General features: G+C 38.2%; 2 pseudogenes; one reads left to right on the plus strand and one right to left on the minus strand.

The window, feature by feature from the left end:
- Positions 1 to 72: 72 nt before the first annotated feature.
- Positions 73 to 24,383, minus strand: LOC132619934 (aquaporin NIP2-2-like; annotated as a pseudogene).
- On the plus strand, positions 13,975 to 14,088 carry LOC132620978 (5S ribosomal RNA; annotated as a pseudogene).
- Positions 24,384 to 24,518: the final 135 nt, after the last annotated feature.

A 24,518-nucleotide genomic window follows, 5' to 3' on the forward strand; every position in this document is an offset into this window, starting at 1 on the left:
TTTAGTAAGATCCATTCTTTATATACTGTACATTAAACTGCAGATAATACATAAATTACAACAAAAAAAAAAGGAGGATAAAAGAAAAGGGTGAAATTGGATTACAAAAAATTCAATAAAGCAGAAGAAAGTGAATGATGATTGGTAGCTAACATGCCAACCAAAGTATCAGAAGTCATTTAGGGGGACTTTGTTTACACCTTGTTCTTCGTCATTATTGCTCTTCATTCTTCGAAGTTTAAATGATAATGAATGTCCTGGTGCTATTGCTTGTACTGGTTTATCAGTCACCCTAATGAAATTATAGGACCATGCCCCAAGTAATGTTCCACAAACTGGTCCAATGATATACACCCATATTGCTCTGTATTCATTGCTAGCCATTGCTGGTCCAATGGTTCTAGCTGGGTTCATTGATCCTCCTGATAATGGCCTACAACAAATTAAATCTAACATTATAGCTCTGCCAATTAATTGAGAAAACAAGGTACACTAGGACAATATATTGCCGCATAACAGGGGAAAAATAATTTATTCACACCCGATACATATACTATTTATTGTTAATCTAAATTTAAAAGTTAAACTAAAAGATCGGTTGTTATTAGGGGTCTATTTCCTTTAGTGTGTCATAGTTAACTTTCCTTTTATGGGCTGTAGTTTGATACTCATTTCCTTTTCCCCTTGCAAATGTTGCTATGCAATCGAAAGTGATTTCTCATACTCTCTTCGTCCCATTTTACGTGCGCTTGTTTGATCTGACATGAAATTTAAGATTTTTTTTTTTTTAAATTATGGTCTAAAATAAATCTAGGCGTTTTTTTTTGTTATATATTATCTCATAAAGGATAAAATAAAAATCTTGCTATGTAATAAAAAGTGATTTCTCATACTCCCTTAGTCCCAATTTACATGGGCTTATTTGATCAAACATGAAATTTAAGATTATTGTTTTTTGAAATTAAGGTCTAAAATAAATCATTGACACTTTTGTTTCTTATATATATTCTCATAAAAGATAAGATAAAAATTTTAAAGTTAAATTTGTTTCTAAATATTAATTTCTATAATAAATATTAATTGCTAATATTCGCAAAAATGTTTAATTTATAACCTATTAATACAAGTTAAATTACATTATAAAGGATATGCAATGTGTCATGTATCATTTGTTTGGTGCACGTATTTTTATTTCCAGGACTTGAGACAAGAATGTATATACCAACTTACCCTGCCAAGATAGAAGTAATGCATACGGCCGAACCAACTGCGATGCCTGCTAGCTCACCTATCTATTAAACACACAGGTTCAACAGAAAGAATATTTTCATCAGAAATCATGATTCAACTAACTTTCTTTAATTAAAAAGAGAGAAAGAGAAAATATTCAAATGTGTTTAGCGAGAACGAAATCAATTTCTATGAAATATATTTTTCTGAAAGATGTTTTGACTAATTGATTGGTTAGTGTAGGATATGTATTTCTCGAAAAATTATATTTTAAAGATTCGTTTAAAAATTATTTTGATAAAACTTTTGGATACTATAAACTATAGTACTCCCTCCGATCTATATATAATATGTGTCCTTTGGGCTTTTTCTTTGGTCCAAAATAGATGTTCATTTACATAATCAAGAAATTATTTTCTTTCAAATTTACCCTATTTAGATGAGTGAGATTTTATGTAATCAAGAAACTTATATTATATTAAATAGGTACTATCTCTGTCCCAATTTAAGTGTCTTAGTTTGACTAGGCACGAGATTAAAAATAAAGAGAGATTTATGAATCTTGTGATCATAAATGAAAGACGTGTATACTGTACTAAAATGTCCTTTGAATCTTGTGGTTATAAATTTTCCATGTAGGCTGTTGAAAATGTCAATGGAGGGAGTAACATTTTACCAAGAATAAATTAGTTAAAATACCTAATATTTTGGTAAGTGGTTTGTGAATTAAAGGCTAAAAAGATATTTATTATGGCCCGGAGGGAGTAGTGTCTAAGAAGTTAAAGTTAATACAATCCAATAAGAAAATGACTTCAACATATATATATATATATATATATATATATATATATATATATATATATATATATATATATATATATATAAAGTGAAGGAGATCTTTTCTCCCTTTTGATAAAAAATGTTTTTCGAAAACCAGACACTTAAAAATGATTAATATTATCATGAAAAATACTTTCTGGGAAAATAAATTACGTTATAACAAACACAAAGAACGTGATTTTGGGATCCTTATAGCTTTGGTATCAGTGGCAACTGCAGAGGTGATGAACATCATAGAGAAGGTGACTACAATTTCCATGATTAAAGCTTGAATGTCTGAACCTGAGGGAGTTGTAGTTCCCACGTGTTTTATTGGATGAAGCAATATTCGCAGTGTGAATGTAGCTGAGGTTGCTCCTGTAAATTTGTGCTGATGCATATAATGGCACCTTCACAAAATAACCAAATTAGATCTTTCAGCCTTTTCTAACGAGAAAATTTTTGGGAAAAATACAGTTGAATGGCTTTGGGACTTTGGGTGATCTAGTTTACAAAATATGACCAAATATATAGGTTTTGTACATTATACATGTAGTATATATATTATACATATAATATACATAAAAATATACATATACATATAACATACATAGTCAGTGTATAGATTTTGTATATTTCGGCCATATTGATAAATAAGTTCGGCCGAACTCTACATATTGCTAAGTTTCCCGTGTAGACCCATCCTTGATATTTTCCTTAGATCAATGAATACAATACATTTGTCTGGCTTAATCATGATTAAGTTATATGTGTAGTCACTTTAATTTATAATTCCTTAGGTGAAATTGTTTGTTTTGGTGTAACACCAAAGTAAGTATTTTTCTTTTGAAATTTGCACTAATCTTACCGTTCCTTTTTAAGTATTATTTAGAGTTTAACTTCTATGCATTCATGTTGAAAAATAATTGTTATATATTATAAGGTCACCTAAATCATAACAATATGTAAAGATAACTATCCATGTAAAGTAAAGAGTAAAAAGTAAGACAAGTAATCAATTGCCTAGTAGAACAAGTTAAAATAAACTGATACTGAAAACAATATTATGATTGATGTTGGTATTGTTGTTGCTGTTGTTGTTGGTTGTTGAATTGAGATTTCGGGCTAGGCATATAAACAGGGGAGATGCTGCTCGAATTTCGGCAACTCTAGAAAGATTTATTTGAAGGATTAAGACAAGCGTATAAAGGTGAGTCTACCAATAGTATAAATTTTCTTGAATATAGATTTACGAGCCTGGGAGGACAAGCGTTGAGTAGTTAAAGTTAAGGCGACCAAAAAGGTATGTTAAGGCTCGTCCCTTTCTTTCAAAGGCATGATTTCTAAGTTATGATTCCATAAATGTTTCCATAACCTCCTTGTTTTCAAAAGCTAGAAGATCATGACTCTTAAAGCTTCTTATGATGTTAAAGATGAGAATGTTTCTATGATGATTACGATGATGATGATTTTATGTTTAAACGTCTCAAGTTATGATTTCAATGATGATATGAGAATGTTGAGTTATTTCATGATTTCTCAATCTTAGTCATTGTTTTCGGTCTCATCTCATGTTATTCGTCCCTTCGAGGTGAGATATAGCGATGATGAATAATCCATAATATAAATCGTAGGTTACCGACCCTATGTCACTCCGATAGAGTAGTAACATTTAATTGGGCTCTCGTGCATGTTATATGTATTTATATATGAGTAATTTAGATACTCATAGCGCCTTAATGGCCGGACAAGACCGCGCATTAATGGTCGAACAAGACCGCACCTTAATGGCCGGACAAGATACTATTTATATTTCAACGCGCCTTAATGGCCGGACAAGACCGCGCCTTAATGGCCGGACAAGATACTATTTATATTTCACCGCGCCTTAATGGCCGGACAAGACAATACATATGTTCCACCGTGCCTTAACGGCCGGACAAGATACTATATATGTATATATGGAAAAGTTTTTTAAAAAAAGCTAAGCATGCACGACATCCGCCTTAAAAAGGGCATTCAGAGGCACAGGTTGATCTCTTTTGTATTACTTTATCTTCGTACTTTCATTATGTTATCTTCTCTTTTATATTATATTACTTTATCTTCATACATAAATTTTACAGTAGATGTTATCGCTCATATATGAGTTAGAAATGGGCCACCAGGTTATTCAGCATATGGCAAGTACGAGTTTAGAGGTGCTTGGTCAGCACTGATCGGGCACTCGTCACAGTCCATGGGTTTGGGTCGTGACAAAAGTGGTATCAGAGCAGTTCTGTTATAGCCCGTATATTGTACGTTTGGAAATTCCAAAGTCGTCGTGGAAAGTTAGGGGCGAGATCATTTTCAAAAATTATTTCAATGTACGAGTGGTTGAAAATATTATTTATGATTATTATTAGTATGGAAATGTTGAGAAAGGTTAAGGGCAAAAAGGAGAAATTCGCAAAATGATCAATGGAAATAATGTGGGAACTTAGGGGCAAAATGGTAATTTCACGAGGAGTTCAAGAAAATTTCGGAAGAACCCTTGGCCGTGTGACATATCCTATTATGTCTACATTTTATTTAATGGAGGACTAATTATGCACATGAGTGGACAAAACTTGCAAGAGAAGACTAATATTTATTAGTTATTAACTAAGGAGAATTCTAGAAAACTTGAGAAAATTGAAGAAAAATAGGGGGGCATGGCCGGCCATGTGACCAGCCATGTGCCCATTTTTATGTATATATATAAGTGTGGTGACCAACTAAGACCACAATTCATCAATTGACTTCCTAGAAATTTCAAGAAACTAGAAGAAAAATGAAGAAGGAGAAAAAACAACGGCCAAGAGGGCTGGCTGAACCAGCCCTATCATATTGATCATAAAAAAATTACTTCTTCAAGCTTTCATATCAATTGGAAGGTCCTCGTCAACGTGGAGTAGTTGTTAGAACAAGAAAACCGCTCGTTGTTGCGTTTTATCAAGCTAGCTGAGAGGAAAAAAAGGGTGAAGAAGAAGGTGAGGTTTAACCTTCTCTTTTATGTATTATGAATGGTTTACGTATGTTATTGAATGTGGAAATGATGGAAATTCATGAAATATTGCATTTTCAAGTTTGGCCGCGTATTGTGTAATGTGTAGGAATAACGAATTAAGTGTATTTAGCATTATTATGTGGTGTAGTAAGGTATAGAAAATGAATAAAAATCACGGAATATGTATGTTATGGTGTTGGCCGAAAATGGGCTGATTTGGTGAAGGCATGGTGGACTAATGTGATGCGGTATTTTTGGTTGCCGTTGTTGTGAGTTCTATGATGTAAATTGAAGTTGTAATCGTGTGGGCTGGTTTGGAGGCTAATATAATTTTAATGTGGTCTTTAGTGTTGATGAAAATAATGTTGCTAATGTGTAGATTGTTAGTATGGTTAATGAGTTTGGAAGAAAAGAAGTGTGTTGTTGATATTTTCTTGGACTTGGAAGGTTTTGGGTTGCCTTATGTTTTGAGTCGGGTTGTTTTGGAAAATTTTGTGGATTGTTGGAAATGTTATGGAAGCATGTTTGAATGGTTTTGGATTGATTATATATCTTGATTTGAACGTAATTGGAATGTCGTCGCATTATGCAAAAGAAGGTTGTTGATGTTAAAGTGCGTTTACCTTAATGGTCGATGTTGTTAGAATGTTTGTTGTCATTGTTGTTGATATTGCGGCCGGGTCAAATTCCCGGATTGTTGTTGTTGATTTGGGGCCGAGCCGTATTCTCGGGGTTTGTGTATTTACAGGGGAAATGCTGTCGAAATTTCGGCAGACAAAGTGTTACTTTAAAGAATCAACTTCTAAATGCCCTAATTAAGTTTTGGTAAACATGACCAATTTGTAGATTTTGGCGGATTTGGAACGTGAATTTGGAATCGCATAAGAAGCAGAAAAGGTATGTAAGGTTTACCCTTCCTTCTTTGGCATGTCTTAGATGTAATAGGATTGGATACGGGCCTCGGGGACGATCCTATCCCTAGAAATCCGAAATTGAATTTGGCCCTTTTTCATTCAGTAAGATTGAATTCAAAATGTTATCAAATGTTGGGAAACTACCTAAACAACTAGAAATTTCACCAATGAGATCCGACTACCCTAAAACCCTCACAAGTGACGTCATGAAGTGTAATGTACGTAAATTTGGTACGCCGCCTCATTTGACCCGAGGTGGGCCCATTGTCCCCGGATTTTCCTTATTGTTCCGTTTGACCTATTTTGAAGCAGAATCCAAAGACGACTTTTGATCCTTATTCCGTTCATCGAATGACAAGTACTGTAACTATGCTAACGAGGATACTCCTATGATGACAATGATAATGATGATGTTAAGAAAGAGAATATGCCTATGATAAGTACGATAAGAATGATTCCATGATTAAGAGTCTTGAACTAAGAATTTAATGTGAATGTGAAAGTGTTATACTAGTTCTTGAACCTCAATTCTATTCCTTAGCTATGACACTAGTTTTTAAAAGACTTCAAAGCATATGAATTGGCGGTTATAATGTCCATGATTTCATTCTGTGCTCTCTCTTAAGGCTATTTTCCGTTGGTAGTCTCGCCTTAAAATACTCGTCCCTTCAAGGTGAGACAAAGTGACCGTGATTATTCCATAATGTAATCGGAGGTCACCGACCTTACGTCACTCCGATGGACACATGACTTTCTTTGGGCTCTCATGCATGCCAATTGTATGACATATGTATATGAATGCGAATATGTATATGTATATGTATATGGGGAAAGGGGAAGGGCCACTGTTATATCACCACCTGATTCAGCTGGATTTCGTCCCGGACGCGGGATGCCCGGACGCGGGATATGCGAGAGCCGGATACGGTGTCTGTATATGTGATATATATATATATATATATATATATATATATATATATATATATATATATATATATATATATATATATATATATATATATATATATATAATATGTTGGGACACTGTTGGGGAGGGGGGTGGGAGAGCCGATGTACTCGGCGTCTGCGAATGTAAATAAAGGACACCGTTATCTGAAATGTTCTGTTTTCTGTACATGTAAATAAGAAGTACTGTTTTCTGAAAAAGGAACTAAGCATGCATGGCATCTGCCTGAAAGGCATTCATATGTACAGGTTACTTCTGTCCCAAGATAAGCTCCATATGTCTATTCCGTTATTATTCATACTGTATATTCCTTTATTATGTCACTATTCATGCCTTACATACTCAGTACATTACTCGTACTGACCCCTCTTCTTCGGGGGCTGCGTTCATGCCGTTCAGGTACACCAGATGAGCCACAGCTATCATAGAAGATGTTCTAGCGGAGTTGGCAGGCTCCACTTGTTCTGGAGTGCTGCCGAGTCAGAGTATCTGAGCCATGATGTTTGTTTGATGTTAGAGACTTTGCAGACAGAGTCGTAGATATTGGGTTGTCAGTCTGTAAACGGCTCCAGCAGCCGATATGTTATTATGTTTCATGTCACGAGTCTTATATGATGTCAGATTTTACTTATGAAAAAAAAATATATGGGAGAGCTTACTATGTATTTCTTTCTTAATTGATTCAAGAGTTTCTGTATGTAACAAGGGTCAGCGGGTTCGCTCGGCTCCAAATATGGGGTCGGGTGCCCATCACACCCTAGTAAAGTCGGGGTGTGACAAAGTGGTATCAGAGCAGGTCGGTCTAAGGGGTTGTCTGCAAAGTCGTGTCCGGTAGAGTCCTGTTTATGAGTGTGAAGCCGGCCACATTTATAAACAGGAGGCTGCGGGGCATCTAGGAAATATTGACCTTCTTTCTGTCTTAGATCGTGCGATAGAGCCAAGTCATAAGGAATAAGATTTCCCTATATGAGCTATATGTATGACGAAAGAAAACGAGCAAGGCTGCGGAAGCTTATAAAGGTAAGTCCCGACGTAATTGTACTGTTACCTGAACTGGAAGTATTGGATGGCGGGGATGTGCCATATAGTCGTACGTTCTGTGAGGCCTTGATGACATTGGCCGCATACAGGTTTTGAATAATAGGAACAGTAAAGAAGGTTCTGCCAGAACGGGTACGCCTCACAGGAAGAAGTATGGGAAAGAAATACTGTGAATAGGTAATAAGTGAAATGCGTTGGTTCAGAAAGGTTATGGATTTGGGCGTGGCAACAAAGGTAAGGTCGCTACCATCGGGAATCTGGAAGCCCAGGACGGGAGGTAGTCATACACACAGGCGGAAGGTGAACATCGGGAACCAAAAGGGTAAAACGGTAATTACAAAAGAAGGGACGTGTTACGAAAATGTTTTGGGAACTGTAAGACTTTGACTTGCTCTAGAGCATGCAATAAAGGTCATGTGAGGAAGCTGACGCGAAAATATCGGCATTAAGGCACCGAATTTCAGTGAAGCTTTTGGGTTAAGCGTGCTCAGGTAGGAGCAATTCCATGATGGGTGACCCCCTGGGAAGTTTATAAGGAATTTTACATATTCTGACATAAAAGACAAATGGAAAACTAGAATAGCCTAAGTGAAACTACGGTATATGAGATGACGGGAGACCATAAGAAGATGCGGGAAACAAGGCAGACTAGCTCGGTAAAGAGACAGAAAATGCATCATAGCCCTGGAATTAGGATAGGCTTGAACAGCGCTTGGAAGTATTTTGTGAACCAGTTGATAGTGAATATGTATATATATATGAATGTGTAAGATATCCCGCATATGATTGTATCGGTGGCGTGCGAGCCCCAGCAACCGAAACTACGGGGAGAAAGGTATTGATCACGCAAAGGTGCCGAAGTACGAGTGACAACAAGAATAAATGGTACAAGTGCGGCGAGTGAACTGGTATTATTTTACTATAGGTTGAGGTCGGAAATTCCAGTATAACGATACTCGGAAAAGAAAGAGAGTGTGAGTAAATGGAAGATAGGAAGCTTAAATGTCGGAAAAGGGGAAAGTTAAGAAAACCTTAGTAAGTGAAACCCCCACGAGGAATTAATGGTAAAAGTACGAGACCACTAGGATGGAAAATTCAAGTAGGCATGTGAGACAAGATAGAGTGAGGTAAAAAGGAAACAAGGAGAAATGTGTGGAGGTGGAGAGTGGATTGCGACAAGTAAGTCTAAGAGAATGGTGACCAGGGAAGAGGAATGTGAAGTAAGAGAAAGAATGCTAAGGATGGTGATGGTGTTGAGGTGAAAGATCTGTAAAAGGACAAGTATGTAGCTATAGTAATATGCTTAGAGGTTTGATAGACAGGGACAGGGAGAATGAAAGTTGTAAGGGTTCCGTGCTGAGAGAAAAAAATAGCGGAACGCTCAAGGAATATGGGCACACAGCTACAATACGAACATATAGTTAGGAAAGAATTACGGGCAAGTGAGCTAAGCAAGTGAAAGGACGAATAAGGGATAAAGGTATAAACGCAGACTTCAAAAAGGACTATTGGCATATAAGGAACCCCTTAAAGGGGGGGGGGGGGGGGGGGGGGGGAGGTCATATTAGGCTTATGAGGAATAACTATGAACGAAATGAGCACCAACACATGAGGTCAAAGATAAGTATACCTGTATCGAGAAATACGAGAGGAAGGATTAAAGAGGAGTTGTAGTAAGAATCTAAAGATGTGCCTTTTGGTCATGATACAGTAACCGAAAAGAGATGACCTGAGAAAGACAAGGAATATGTGTCGGTCCAGCATATTAGAAGACCCATGACACAGTAAGTGCCCATATAAGGACGGAGAGGCTCGACTATATGGAATGGGCATGGAGAAACGGGCAACTATAAAAGAAACCCCCTCCCGAAGTGATACGAGGCCCCATAAGGTCAGTTGAACATTCGAGGACGAATGTTCTAAAGGGGGGAGGATGTTATAGCCCGTATATTGTACGTTTGGAAATTCCAAAGTCGTCGTGGAAAGTTAGGGGCGAGATCATTTTCAAAAATTATTTCAATGTACGAGTGGTTGAAAATATTATTTATGATTATTATTAGTATGGAAATGTTGAGAAAGGTTAAGGGCAAAAAGGAGAAATTCGCAAAATGATCAATGGAAATAATGTGGGAACTTAGGGGCAAAATGGTAATTTCACGAGGAGTTCAAGAAAATTTCGGAAGAACCCTTGGCCGTGTGACATATCCTATTATGTCTACATTTTATTTAATGGAGGACTAATTATGCACATGACTGGACAAAACTTGCAAGAGAAGACTAATATTTATTAGTTATTAACTAAGGAGAATTCTAGAAAACTTGAGAAAAATTGAGAAAATTGAAGAAAAATAGGGGGGCATGGCCGGCCATGTGACCAGCCATGTGCCCATTTTTATGTATATATATAAGTGTGATGACCAACTAAGACCACAATTCATCAATTGACTTCCTAGAAAGTTCAAGAAACTAGAAGAAAAATGAAGAAGGAGAAAAAAAAAACGGCCAAGAGGGCTGGCTGAACCAGCCTTATCATATTGATCATAAAACAAATTACTTCTTCAAGCTTTCATATAAATTGGAAGGTCCTCGTCAACGTGGAGTAGTTGTTAGAACAAGAAAACCGCTCGTTGTTGCGTTTTATCAAGCTAGCCGAGAGGAAAAAAGGGTGAAGAAGAAGGTGAGGTTTAACCTTCTCTTTTATGTATTATGAATGGTTTACGTATGTTATTGAATGTGGAAATGATGGAAATTCATGAAATATTGCATGTTCAAGTTTGGCCGCGTATTGTGTAATGTGTAGGAATAACGAATTAAGTGTATTTAGCATTATTATGTGGTGTAGTAAGGTATAGAAAATGAATAAAAATCACGGAATATGTATGTTATGGTGTTGGCCGAAAATGGGCTGATTTGGTGAAGGCATGGTGGACTAATATGATGCGGTATTTTGGTTGCCGTTGTTGTGAGTTCTATGATGTAAATTGAAGTTGTAATCGTGTGGGCTGGTTTGGAGGCTAATATAATTTTAATGTGGTCTTTAGTGTTGATGAAAATAATGTTGCTAATGTGTAGATTGTTAGTATGGTTAATGAGTTTGGAAGAAAAGAAGTGTGTTGTTGATATTTTCTTGGACTTGGAAGGTTTTGGGTTGCCTTATGTTTTGAGTCGGGTTGTTTTGGAAAATTTTGTGGATTGTTGGAAATGTTATGGAAGCATGTTTGAATGGTTTTGGATTGATTATATATCTTGATTTGAACGTAATTGGAATGTCGTCGCATTATGCAAAAGAAGGTTGTTGATGTTAAAGTGCGTTTACCTTAATGGTCGATGTTGTTAGAATGTTTGTTGTCATTGTTGTTGATATTGCGGCCGGGTCAAATTCCCGGATTGTTGTTGTTGATTTGGGGCCGAGCCGTATTCTCGGGGTTTGTGTATTTACAGGGGAAATGCTGCCGAAATTTCGGCAGACAAAGTGTTACTTTAAAGAATCAACTTCTAAATGCCCTAATTAAGTTTTGGTAAACATGACCAATTTGTAGATTTTGGCGGATTTGGAACGTGAATTTGGAATCGCATAAGAAGCAGAAAAGGTATGTAAGGTTTACCCTTCCTTCTTTGGCATGTCTTAGATGTAATAGGATTGGATACGGGCCTCGGGGACGATCCTATCCCTAGAAATCCGAAATTGAATTTGGCCCTTTTTCATTCAGTAAGATTGAATTCAAAATGTTATCAAATGTTGGGAAACTACCTAAACAACTAGAAATTGCACCAATGAGATCCGACTACCCTAAAACCCTCACAAGTGACGTCATGAAGTGTAATGTACGTAAATTTGGTACGCCGCATCATTTGACCCGAGGTGGGCCCATTGTCCCCGGATTTTCCTTATTGTTCCGTTTGACCTATTTTGAAGCAGAATCCAAAGAAGACTTTTGATCCTTATTCCGTTCATCGAATGACAAGTACTGTAACTATGCTAACGAGGATACTCCTATGATGACAATGATAATGATGATGTTAAGAAAGAGAATATGCCTATGATAAGTACGATAAGAATGATTCCATGATTAAGAGTCTTGAGCTAAGAATTTAATGTGAATGTGAAAGTGTTATACTAGTTCTTGAACCTCAATTCTATTCCTTAGCTATGACACTAGTTTCTAAAAGACTTCAAAGCATATGAATTGGCGGTTATAATGTCCATGATTTCATTCTGTGCTCTCTCTTAAGGCTATTTTCCGTTGGTAGTCTCGCCTTAAAATACTCGTCCCTTCAAGGTGAGACAAAGTGACCGTGATTATTCCATAATGTAATCGGAGGTCACCGACCTTACGTCACTCCGATGGACACATGACTTTCTTTGGGCTCTCATGCATGCCAATTGTATGACATATGTATATGAATGCGAATATGTATATGTATATGTATATGGGGAAAGGGGAAGGGCCACTGTTATATCACCACCTGATTCAGCTGGATTTCGTCCCGGACGCGGGATATGCGAGAGCCGGATACGGTGTCTGTATATGTGATATATATATATATATATATATAATATGTTGGTTGGGGAGGGGGGGTGGGAGAGCCGATGTACTCGGCGTCTGCGAATGTAAATAAAGGACACCGTTTTCTGAAATGTTCTGTTTTCTGTACATGTAAATAAGAAGTACTGTTTTCTGAAAAAGGAACTAAGCATGCATGGCATCTGCCTGAAAGGCATTCATATGTACAGGTTACTTCTATCCCAAGATAAGCTCCATATGTCTATTTCGTTATTATTCATACTGTATATTCCTTTATTATGTCACTATTCATGCCTTACATACTCAGTACATTACTCGTACTGACCCCTCTTCTTCGGGGGCTGCGTTCATGACGCGCAGGTACACCAGATGAGCCACAGCTATCATAGAAGATGTTCCAGCGGAGTTGGCAGGCTCCACTTGTTCTGGAGTGCAGCCGAGTCAGAGTATCTGAGCCATGATGTTTGTTTGATGTTAGAGACTTTGCAGACAGAGTCGTAGATATTGGGTTGTCAGTCTGTAAACGGCTCCAGCAGCCGATATGTTATTATGTTTCATGTCACGAGTCTTATATGATGTCAGATTTTACTTATGAAAAACAAATATATGGGAGAGCTTACTATGTATTTCTTTCTTAATTGATTCAAGAGTTTCTGTATGTAACAAGGGTCAGCGGGTTCGCTCGGCTCCAAATATGGGGTCGGGTGCCCATCACACCCTAGTAAAGTCGGGGTGTGACAAGTTCGTCCTAGTGATTGTCTACAGACCGTGTCCGGTAAAGTCCTGTTTATGGGTGTGAAGCTGGCTACACTTATAAATAGGAGGTTGCAGGGCATTTAGGAATCATTGACCTTTCTTTCTATCTTAGATCGTACGATAGACCCAGAGTCTAGGAAAAATCGCTTCTGACCCCTTTTTCCTGTAGGTAAGTGTAGACTGACGAAAGAAGAAGAGATCAGCCTCAGACAGTGGGGGTGCTAAGAAGACCCCTAGAGTAGATTCAGGATCACAGGCTCCGGGATCGAGCAGAAGGAGCCTCAGCTATTCCATTGAGACTGATCCCCCTGAGGACCTAGCGACGATTCCTCCAGAGTTTCTGACTTCCATAGAGGAGGGTCCGTTGGAGGACATGGACCCGTCTAAGGGTTCGTATGGGACACTGGAGGAGGAGATTCCTGAGGCCGTACCAGCTACTCCTATGGTAGAGCACTACGTCAGACCTGCTACCCCGGTGAGTGTTACTAATTACTCTGGCCCTCTATCCTGGCCGTTAGTAAACCAGGAGCTGCCGGATTATTCGTATCCTTCTGATTCAGATGGGGCATTTGCTTAGTCGGAAGAGTAAGAGATCCTTTCTAATTCGGAGGGAGATGCATTACGAGAATTTATTAGAATCCGTTAGAACTTCAACTTGTTCTAGGTCATGCGATAAAGGTCACGTAGCAGGGCGGATGCGATCGTACCAGCACTAACGCACTGGATCCCCTAGGGACTCCAAAGTTAAGCGTGCTGGGGTAAGTGTAATACTAGGATGGGTGACCTCCTGGGAAGTTGTTACACCTTGGAAAATTCCCCATTAACGTACGGTGAATGGGTTTGTGAAGGGCACGACGTATACGACATTTCGATAAGTAAGAAATAGCATTTGATGATCATAATCGAGATTCAAAGACATTTAAGGAAAAAAAAGAAGGTTATCGAGGAAAGCAAAGGGTATGTTGCGCGTCGGGTAAGAATTATGAGCGACGAGTTAACGATGGCTTAAATATGTTTCAGAGACGAGTGATAGCGTCCCTTAGATTGGTATTGAGGTGTTAAACAAGTGTGAAGAAGGTTTCATAAGGATTGGAGATCAAACGAGTCGACGAGAACGAAATCGGAACAACTGGGCATTATACGGCCCAACATACTGGCCGTATAAATTATACTGGCCGTATGTTAGGCCGTATATTCAGCCAAGATAGACAACCCTCACTGGACCAAACATACGACCCGTATAAAATGTACGGACCGTATGTTGGTCCGTATATCCTTGTCGGGACAGATTTCATGATTTATATAAGGGACCCAAGTTCATTTTATTTCATTTCCCATTTCACTCCCCTTCTCTCTAGAACACTCTACAATTATCTCCACCCTTCAACTACAAGAATTCAAGAGAAAACCATGATCAACTACATCATCCCACAAAATCAAGTGTAGAAAACATAGCAAAGTTCATCTAAGTCAAGAAATCCTAAAGGAAGTGAGCTAGGGTTTTTGTGCAAGAAGAGGATTCCCACTCAAGGATTATTCATCTATTACCTAAGGCGAGTTCTATGATCATTTTATGTTGTTTAAGGTATTGGAAGGCTAAGACACTTGAATTGTAGAAAGATATGGGAAATGGTTCATGAATGTGTGAATAGTGACATTATTGGGTGGAAGTTTGGATTGAATTATGAATATTGGTATGTTGTGAATGACATTTAGATCATGGAATAAGTATTATATAAGAGAAAACGCGAAAGTGAACTATAACCACAATTATGGAGAAATTGAAGAGAAATCGTGAAATGCGGATAGTGTAGACGAATGATGATTGTTATCTATGATATTGTGAATGTTGTTATGGTTGTTTGGGAGTTGATATATGATATGGGGAAAGTAGTATAAACAAAGAAAATGTTGCCCAATTTTCTTTAGCTTTAGTAAGTACGTTTAAGTAATCGATTAGCTAATGTTCATACAACTTCTCTTGAAGGTAGAAACGTGGGCATTGAAGGAGAACAAGCAAGTGGTAAATTAGTTAAATGAAAAAGGTATGTGAGGCTAGTCCTTTCTTTCTATGGCATGAATCCGATGGCATGATTCTTCCTTCTTTTCCATGAATCCTCTATATCCCGAAAAGTTAAGAGTCCATGTTCATGAATAGCTATATGAGACAAGAGATATGTTACGAGCCCAATAATATGAGATGATGAGTTAAGTATAAAGATTCTAGAGTTCATGATATGATGTTCCTATAACGCTAATGATGTCATTTATTGTATACACTCACCTTATATACTATTTCCTTCAAGGTGAGGCAGAATACTTATAAATGTTCCATAATGGAATCGGGGGTTCACGACCTTATGTCATCTCGATAAAGTATAGCTATCTTTGAGTTATTATACATGCATTATGATGAGTATATATTGATGATATTACACCGTGCCTACATGGCACGGGCAGACACACACCACTATAGTGGGCAGCTTATACCCCGGACGCGGGAGGCCTGGACGAAGGTTAATTATTATCACACCGTACCTATATAGACGGGCAGCTTATACATTTATGCATTCATGAAATGACGATGATTATGAAGTAAGCCAGCATGCATTATTTATTTTATGATTGACAGTCAGTACAGTTGCTCTTTATTTTATGTTTCCTTTATCTCATTGACAAGTTATTACCACTTATGTCTCTCATACTCAGTACAATGTTCGTACTGACGTCCGCTTTCTTTGGATGTTGTGTTTATGCCCACAGGAGGACAGGGAGGTGATCTTGATCCAGACTTGTAGGAGCTAGTAGCTGATTTGAGAGCACTCCATTGTTCTGGAAGTGCCTTTGATTATTCTTTTGTGCACATATGTATATTATGGGCACGACGGGGTCCTATCCCGTCCCTATGTCTAGCACTCTAGTAGAGGCTCGTAGATGCGCAGTTGTGGGTTATATAGTCTCACAAGGTTACTACTGTATATGTGTGTGTATATATATATATATATTATCATTTTGGTAGCCGAGAGGCTTATGTATATAAAAGTATTTACGTTCTCAAATGAAAAATGATTTTCTTATGATTTGAGAATGAATTTGATAAAAGAAGGCTTAATGAGTATAATGAGTAGCAGAACGGGTGGTGCTCGGTGGTTAGCCCCGGGTACCCGTCACGACCCCTAGTCGGGTCGTGACAGAAGTGTACCAAGAGTCCTACAAAGTTTGACATAAGAGAAGGATGAGGGACTAGAATAGCTTGAGGGAAATTAGAAGTGTGTGAAACTGACGGTTGGAAACCCCAGATAATTGTTAGAGATAAGGCGGACCGGCTTGGCAAAGAGAGAGAAGATGTATTACAGCTACAGAACTAGGACAAGTTTAAAATAGTATTTGGAATATTTTGTAAGTAAGGTGTTAGGAGAGGTATATATGATATTCTATGAGTGGTCAATTAGTTTGCGTACCTCGATAATCGACGTTGCGATGTGTTAAAGGTGCTAATTGAACAAGGTACTGAAGTTCAAGTGGTAAGTGTTACAGGTCGAGGCGACATTAGTCCCTCAAAAATTAAAGTTAGATAATCCTGATCCAATCACATCAGGGAAAAGGGAGGAAGTGAGTATACAAGAGTAAGAAGATTAGGATGCCCTGAGAAAAGGAGAGGTGTAAGCAACAGAGGTACGTTGCTAAAAAGGGTTAACTTAAGCTTCAAGATGGGAATCTTGAAGGTAAGTACGGCAGCAAAGAACCATTTGGATGAATCTCGAAAGTAAGTATACGGAAAGAATGAAGTATGTAGTATGGAATGGAAGACGAATGTAAAAGGGTTCGAAATCAGATTCTGATAAGTGGGACTGAAGGGCAGTAACAACGAATAAGGATGTGAATTAGGAGAAAATAAGCATGTTTTGCAAAAAAAAAATGCCAAGGGATTTCCGGCTCTTGAGGGGCAGTCGAAGAGTTAAATGTGCAACCATACTGACATGATTACCTCGGAAAACGGGAAAGCCTTCTAAAAGATGATTTAGCAATAGAATGGATTTGCATTTCGAAAAGGATATTTTATGAATTTCAGGGACAATACCATAAAAATAGCAAGTGGAGAAGAGTGCTTCGGAGGAAAGGGACTCAAGGAAGGTCCTGAGGACGAAAGTAAGAAAAGTACACTAATGGATTGATTAAAGAAAATTGAACAATCACCAAGGGGAGGAGAAAGGATAATAAGTAAACAAGTCTGGCCAAGAGGCAAAACATCAGTAACATGGAATTATAACCTTTATAAGTAATACAAATATTCGATTATAAAGAAAATAGAATGATACATGGGGGATATGCATAAATATGAACTGTAGTGTCAAAAAAGGAATATGAAAACTCGACGAAAGAAGAAAGAAAAGGGTGTACTTTGTAAGGATTTCACGACACAAACAAGAAGTGGCAGAACACTGGAAGAACTACAACGCATAGGTGGGATGCAAATAAGTAGTCAAGGAAAATTTCAGATAAGTGAGCTAAGTGAACAAAAGGATTGATAGTGGAAGTGGAAGAGTGTAGCATATTAACTCTCAATGACATATTGTAGACGTAAAGTGAAACCGAAAACTTAGAGTAAGAATAATTTCAGTGATAATAGTCGTGGAGGAAGACGAGGGATAAAAAGAGCAAAGTGTGACGAAACTCTCCGTAAAATGTTTTGATGGATTCCAATGTCCCCATTAACCCATTGATTCGGAAAATGTTCAATCATAAAAGGTAGAAGTAGAAGGGCCTTAAAGAAGGTAGCGAGAATGGATCTGTAATGCATAAGAGCTTTGTTTAAATGCAAAGCCCTCGATTAGCAGAAAGGAAAATAAGTCAAGCTATATGATGAGAGAATTCCAGTATTATGAGAGACTAAAAGAGTTGGAGGATTGTTAGGGTTAGTCGATGACTATTGATACTCGGGAGTTACTGATATATAAGAACACCCTTAAAAGGGGGGAAGAGCAGATTTAGTCCTGAAATGAGGTATGACATTGTAAAAATTCCAAAGAAAGAAAGATGTTAGCTTAAAGAGGACAAAATTCGGGACGTAGTGGCATATCAAGAATGCATTAAGAAGGAGCCGAAATGAATTAAAGGTAAGCATACCACAAAGCAGGTATGAAAAGGAATTAAAATGGATCAAGAGAATACTTCATGCGGGCAAGAGATATGATATTTCTAAACCAGGGAAATTTGTGCCGCACCTAAATAGGTAGCGACGTATCCTAAAGAGTAATAAAGAGAGTAAGAAAGGTCTGCAAGCTAACTACCAAGAGAATGACGAAATGGATGATTAATAAAAAGGACACTTTTGATTACAATGGAAAAAAAATCTTGATATTAAAGGAAAAATATGAGAATCTTAACAAAAGGAGTAATGATAAGCGGTGTGGTGATATCTAAAGAGAGGAAAAACGATGTGGGTGCAGATAGAAAGGCAGCAACATCACCAGAAATTAGAAAGTATATCACGGGTCACTAACCATACTGAGCATAAGGGTATGCATTATAGAATTATATGAACCATCATCATAAGGTTATGCCCCGCATATGGGAATGGACACAGCGGAAAGCCAACAAGGAATGACAGCTAACTAAGTGATCACTGGAATAAGGAAGTCAAGGGTAAGTATACCATACCGATGTTGGAAAAGAAGCTGTGGTAAAGTGAAAATTTTCCTTATCTCTATAATTACAAATTTATACTGTAGGATTTGAGGAAAGGAAATTGAAGGAAAAGTTTTGATAGGAGCTCGAAGATGTTCTGGGTTATGAATTAGTTGAACTATGATTATTAGCTTATTATAAGCATAACCCTACTACGAGGAATAATAAAGATGGTGAGGAAGTGTTACGTATCGAAGGAGTAAACAAGGGAGTTTCCCACTAATAGGGAAATAAAGAACGAGAAAAAGAGAGTATTCGCAAGATGGCGAGTAGCCGTGACATAATAAGGCAAGATTACTGTAACGGGGACAGAACAAGATAGGGATACTTGTTGATTTCTGATTACATACATGAGAACAAAAGAGCTCCAGCTAGAGACACCATTATCCTCAAGTATGTGATGCTTCTTTGAATGATTTCTTGGTCGTGTGTGGCCAATATGGGTATTGATGTAGTAGCCCTGTGAGGCATTGCATATTTTGTGTTTTTCCAACGGGATGGTAGTGGTACAATTACAGGGGAAACTCTGGCAAAATTTTTGTAGAAATCCCTAAGACTTTAACATTCGAGGACGAATGTTCCTAAGGGGGAAGAATGTTACACCTCGAAAAAAAGGTTTTGCGTCGTTTGCGTTGTAAGTAAACTAACGTAAGCTCGGAGGGGTTATGGAACTATTATAAGACTAATGAATACTCTTAACAAGTGTTAAGCAAGTATCTTAAGGTTCCGGGATCAAGCAAATCGAAGAAAATAAGTTTGACGAAAATTGGAAAAAAGTTGGGAGGATTTTGGACAGATTTTTAGTCAACTTTGGAGGAGTATATCTCCTAGTATATTAGGTTTTTTATGGTGTTTCAAAATCCTAAAATGAAGTTCGTCGAGTCTAGTTTCCAATGCCAAAAATTGCTCGTCGATATGACATCGGAGTAGAGAATTATGGACATTACAACTTAGGTTGACAAAGCAGAAACGCGTGCTACAGTTACTGCTACAGTAAACGACTTACTACAGTACTGGTACAGTGACCCCGACCCGAATTTAGAACCTTATAAAAGGGGAAAAACCCAATTTTTTTCACCAAAAATCATATTTTAGGGTTCAGCCACATATACGGTTATTTTAGTCATAAAAAGTTGAGAGATTTGAGTGATTTTAGTTAATCAAGGCTCGGGTGGTGCATAGTTGTGCCTATAGCATAATTTTGCGGTAGAGTTTGGCTTAAATTCAAGGTGGAGAAGTGAAGATATAGCAATATTATCAGGAGAAAGGATTCCATAAATGTTTCCATAACCTCCTTGTTTTCAAATGCATGATTCCTATGTTAGGATTCCATAAATGTTTCCATAACCTCCTTGTTTTCAAAAGCTAGAAGTTCATGACTCTTAAAGCTTCTTATGATGTTAAAGATAAGAATGTTTCTATGATGATTACGATGATGATGATTTTATGTTTAAACATCTCAAGTTATGATTTCAATGATGATATGAGAATGTTGAGTTATTTCATGATTTCTCAATCTTAGTCATTGTTGTCGGTCTCATTTCATGTTATTCGTCCCTTTGAGGTGAGATATAGCGATAATGAATAATCCATAATATAAATCGTAGGTTACCGACCCTATGTCACTCCGATAGAGTAGTAACATTTAATTAGGCTCTCGTGCATGTTATATGTATTTATATATGAGTAATTTAGATACTCACCGTGCCTTAATGGCCGGACAAGACTGCGCCTTAATGGCCGGACAAGACCGCGCCTTAATGGTCGAACAAGATACTATTTATATTTCACCACGCCTTAATGGCCGGACAAGACAATACATATGTTCCACCGTGCCTTAATGGCCGGACAAGATACTATCTATGTATATATGGAAAAGTTTTTTAAAAATATCTAAGCATGCACGACATCCGCCTTAAAAAGGGCATTCAAAGGCACAAGTTGATCTCTTTTATATTACTTTATCTTCATACTTTCATTATGTTATTTTCCATGTTCGGTATCTCTTACTATATTACTATTCATGCCTTACATACTCAGTACACTGTTCGTACTAACGTCCCTTCTTGTGGACGCTGCGTTCAAGCCCGCAGGTTCAGGTAGTCATTCAGATGAGCCAGACCAGTAGGATCTCCTCAGCCGCAATCAATGCACTCCATTTGATCCGGAGTTGCAGCTTTTGGTATACTATTTATGAGATTTATAGATGTGGGTATGACAAGGCCTTGTCCAGTCTTTCTACAGCTACACTCCATAGAGGTCTGTAGACAGTTGTATATAGTGGGAATATCATGTAGCTTTGTGGTCTCCTTTTTTCCGTAAAACGCATGTAGTGGCTATGTCGGACTGTGTTGTCATCCGTTGCACGTATGCCTATATATACATATCCACGTGTATACATTATAGTTTTTTTTGAGTCAGAGTTTATTACATGAATTTTGCAGTAGATGTTATCGCTAAGATATGAGTTAGAAATGGGCCACCAGGTTATTCAGCATATGGCAAGTACAAGTTTAAGGGTGCTTGGTCAGCAGTGATCGGGCACTCGTAACGGTCCATGGGTTTGGGTCGTGACATTTCCCCAAGAGGTGCTTTCTTCAAACTCAAAAGTTGCAACTATTTCGTTAAGTACTCCCAACTTTTCTACCGTCTTTTCGTTTGGGGTTGTTGCTAACCGTTAGTCTTTTTCCCCAAATTAGAGTATTTAAGTAATTTAACTTTTAAGTTAGGGGTTCCTGGCTTACATATAAAACATAGATAAGTATCCTTCATTCTCCTGTTAGATAGTAAAAAATATCAATTCAAGTGCAGAGAGTAAATTTGAATGACTTACAAGTGCAATGTTTGATCAGCCTTCATCACCATCTTCGAGAGAACATTAGATTGAATCATTAACAAGTTAGTAGATTTAAAATTCTATTATTTCTGTGATGAAATTATTGCAATGCTCATGTGAATTTTTTTGTTAGCTTATTAAGGTTTATGAACTAAGCAAGAACATCGTCCTTGAAGCAAGTGAATTTATAAGTAAGAATGAAGTTCCATACCCAATATCATCTATAGTTGACATAATCCGGCAAAATGGACAAATTTAGGGGTGGAGGTCGGTTGATTTAGTTCGCTTCGATTTATTCCACTTCGGTTTTTCGATTTATCTTTCACATTTTACTTATATTGTTTCTAGAAATGAATTGGGCTGGAAAAATAAGAAAAAAAATAGCATAAAGGTCTAACACGAATATACATCTAATAATTTTCTGGTGAAAACGGATTCAATCAGAAAAACCAGTTAGAGATTTGTTTTTATAGGGTTTGAAGACAAGTGGGACGTATCCAATCCCGAGAACTCTTTTATAAGCCCGGTCCGGAGTACTGTTGATCTCAGTTAGAGCTTATTTTGCAGCAAAAATAACTTAAAATGATTCAAGAAGCCAAAAATAAGAAAGTAATAATAGAGAGAGAAAATAGTGTTTACAAGAATATGAGGAAGAAGAAGAAAAAAAATGCCTTCCTTCTACCCTAAGCTAAGTTTATATGAGCCAATCCCCAACGTTTCAAACCCTATAGTGCGGGTGATGTGACTTTACTGTAGCCCTAACGTTTGTATGCACAGTGGCGCTCTAATCGAGGTTCTTTGGTATGACCCGAGTAGGTGATAGTGAAAGCTAGTTGGGTGACACCTCCGGACCTCCCAAGTACCCAGTCATAGATCTTAACCCCGTATACATTTTTCCACCAATACAGATAGTCCCCCACTTTTCGAGGCCCCCTTGCATGGGCCCAGGGAAGTGCAACAGTTTTCAAGAGTCTTGCCTTATCTTATATTCGTAGCTGAGTCACCCCTCAATCTCCGTGTATCTCATCAAAGGATTTTACTCCATTCGCATGCCTTCACCCCTCATTCAAAGCTCTGTCCTCTTCATCAGATGCTGCGGCCCATGTGTCTCATCCTTAGCCAAGATATCTTCTAGGATACCGTGTGCTGCAATGATGACATACTTCTCTTCTTTTGAGGTGTGATTGATGCGCACCAAGTGTTTTTCGCTCATTGTCCTTTACTTATGAAATCTCACTATTACTGTTTCACATATTTTCTAGCCTCTCTCAAAATCAACCCGCATCGCTTTTTTTTCTTAGAAAATCCTTCACTCCTTTATCGTTTTTTCCCTGTTCATTAAGCGGACATTCCTTGCTCTCTCCATCTTTGTGGATAACCCTCAATGAGTCTTCTGATTGATCCATAGCTGGAGGCACCGCCACGAGGGCACAAACCGTCAGCCATAGTGATTCCGATGTCTCTATCCATTAAGCTTCGATTGGGGGTCGCCGGCCGCCACTGAGCAAGGCATCGAAGAAGAATGCCCCATCCACAAGCGCCGCTGGTCAGCAAGCAAAATCATTCATCCCTAGGGAGTGGACAAGTGAGAGAGATCTTGCTGAGAGCTCTATTTTCACCATCGCTGACAACGACATGGAATGGGCGGTGAGCCTATTCCGTTCCTCTATCCATAATGGCAGTCTTAGATAGGCTAAAGAAGACAGCGGATGGAAAGATATCGAAGTGCTTATCCCTGGGGAGAGATAGAACATCACCTCTTATAGACTAGGTTATTATTTTGTCTATACCTATCCTTTCTCACTTTGGGTGAGCGATAAGATCGACCCGATCATTCTGGAGTTCTGTAGGCGGTACGACGTATGCTTGGCTCAGGTCGGGCTAGCCATTTAGAGGACCGTAGCGTGTGTACGGTACCTCTATTCTCAAGTAGGAGAGGATTTTACACTCTCTCACCTCATCCACCTTTAGTCCCTAAAAATCTTCAGGCCCGGGGTTTTTCGATTGGCCCGACGTGGCCAGAATTCTTTGGTCACAAGTATTGACGATGACTCCGATCAAGGATGGACGGAGAGATATGTCATCGTTTTGACTGCAGCTTTAGTCAAGCCTCCGGAGGCTCCTATTCTCGAAAAATGAAACCCACGTCGTGAGTTTTAGCTTCCTGGCTATATCTTTTTTTTTTATCGTGCTTCTAAATTCATCTCCTAATTTTTTTATTTCATTGTGTTTTTTAGCCATGGCATGGAGATCGGGACAGGTAGGGGATCTGGCTAGATGGGTCCAAAAGATCTTGGATTCCTCTTCCCCTGCTCTCGGAGTATGGAAAGATATTTCCACAAAAAACAACTAAAAGGAGAAAAACCATGGCCTGCGGTTTGCCCCATTGCGAACGTATCTAATGATCCCGCTGTAGCTATACAACAAATTTTGTAGGCCACATTTGAGCTTGGCTGCACTCAAGAAAAGGTATCCTCAGACCGAACTAAGAGGATGTCTACCAGTGCCACACCTTCAGTAAAAAGAACCCAGCAGAGTGCCCCGGGTCGGGCCAATCAAGTTTTGACCTTGGAGGCATTGGCAGCTCCTTAAGAGGCCGATACAAATGAGGACAAGGCCAACTCTGCTCAGAAGCGCATTCATAGGGGAAAAACCCCTTAAGAGATTTCTAACGATGCCTTTTCTAAGGAGATGGAGCTTTCTCCGATGCTTG

Source organism: Lycium barbarum, chromosome 11 (assembly GCF_019175385.1).
Source record: "Lycium barbarum isolate Lr01 chromosome 11, ASM1917538v2, whole genome shotgun sequence".
In the NCBI taxonomy this organism is placed as follows: domain Eukaryota; kingdom Viridiplantae; phylum Streptophyta; class Magnoliopsida; order Solanales; family Solanaceae; genus Lycium; species Lycium barbarum.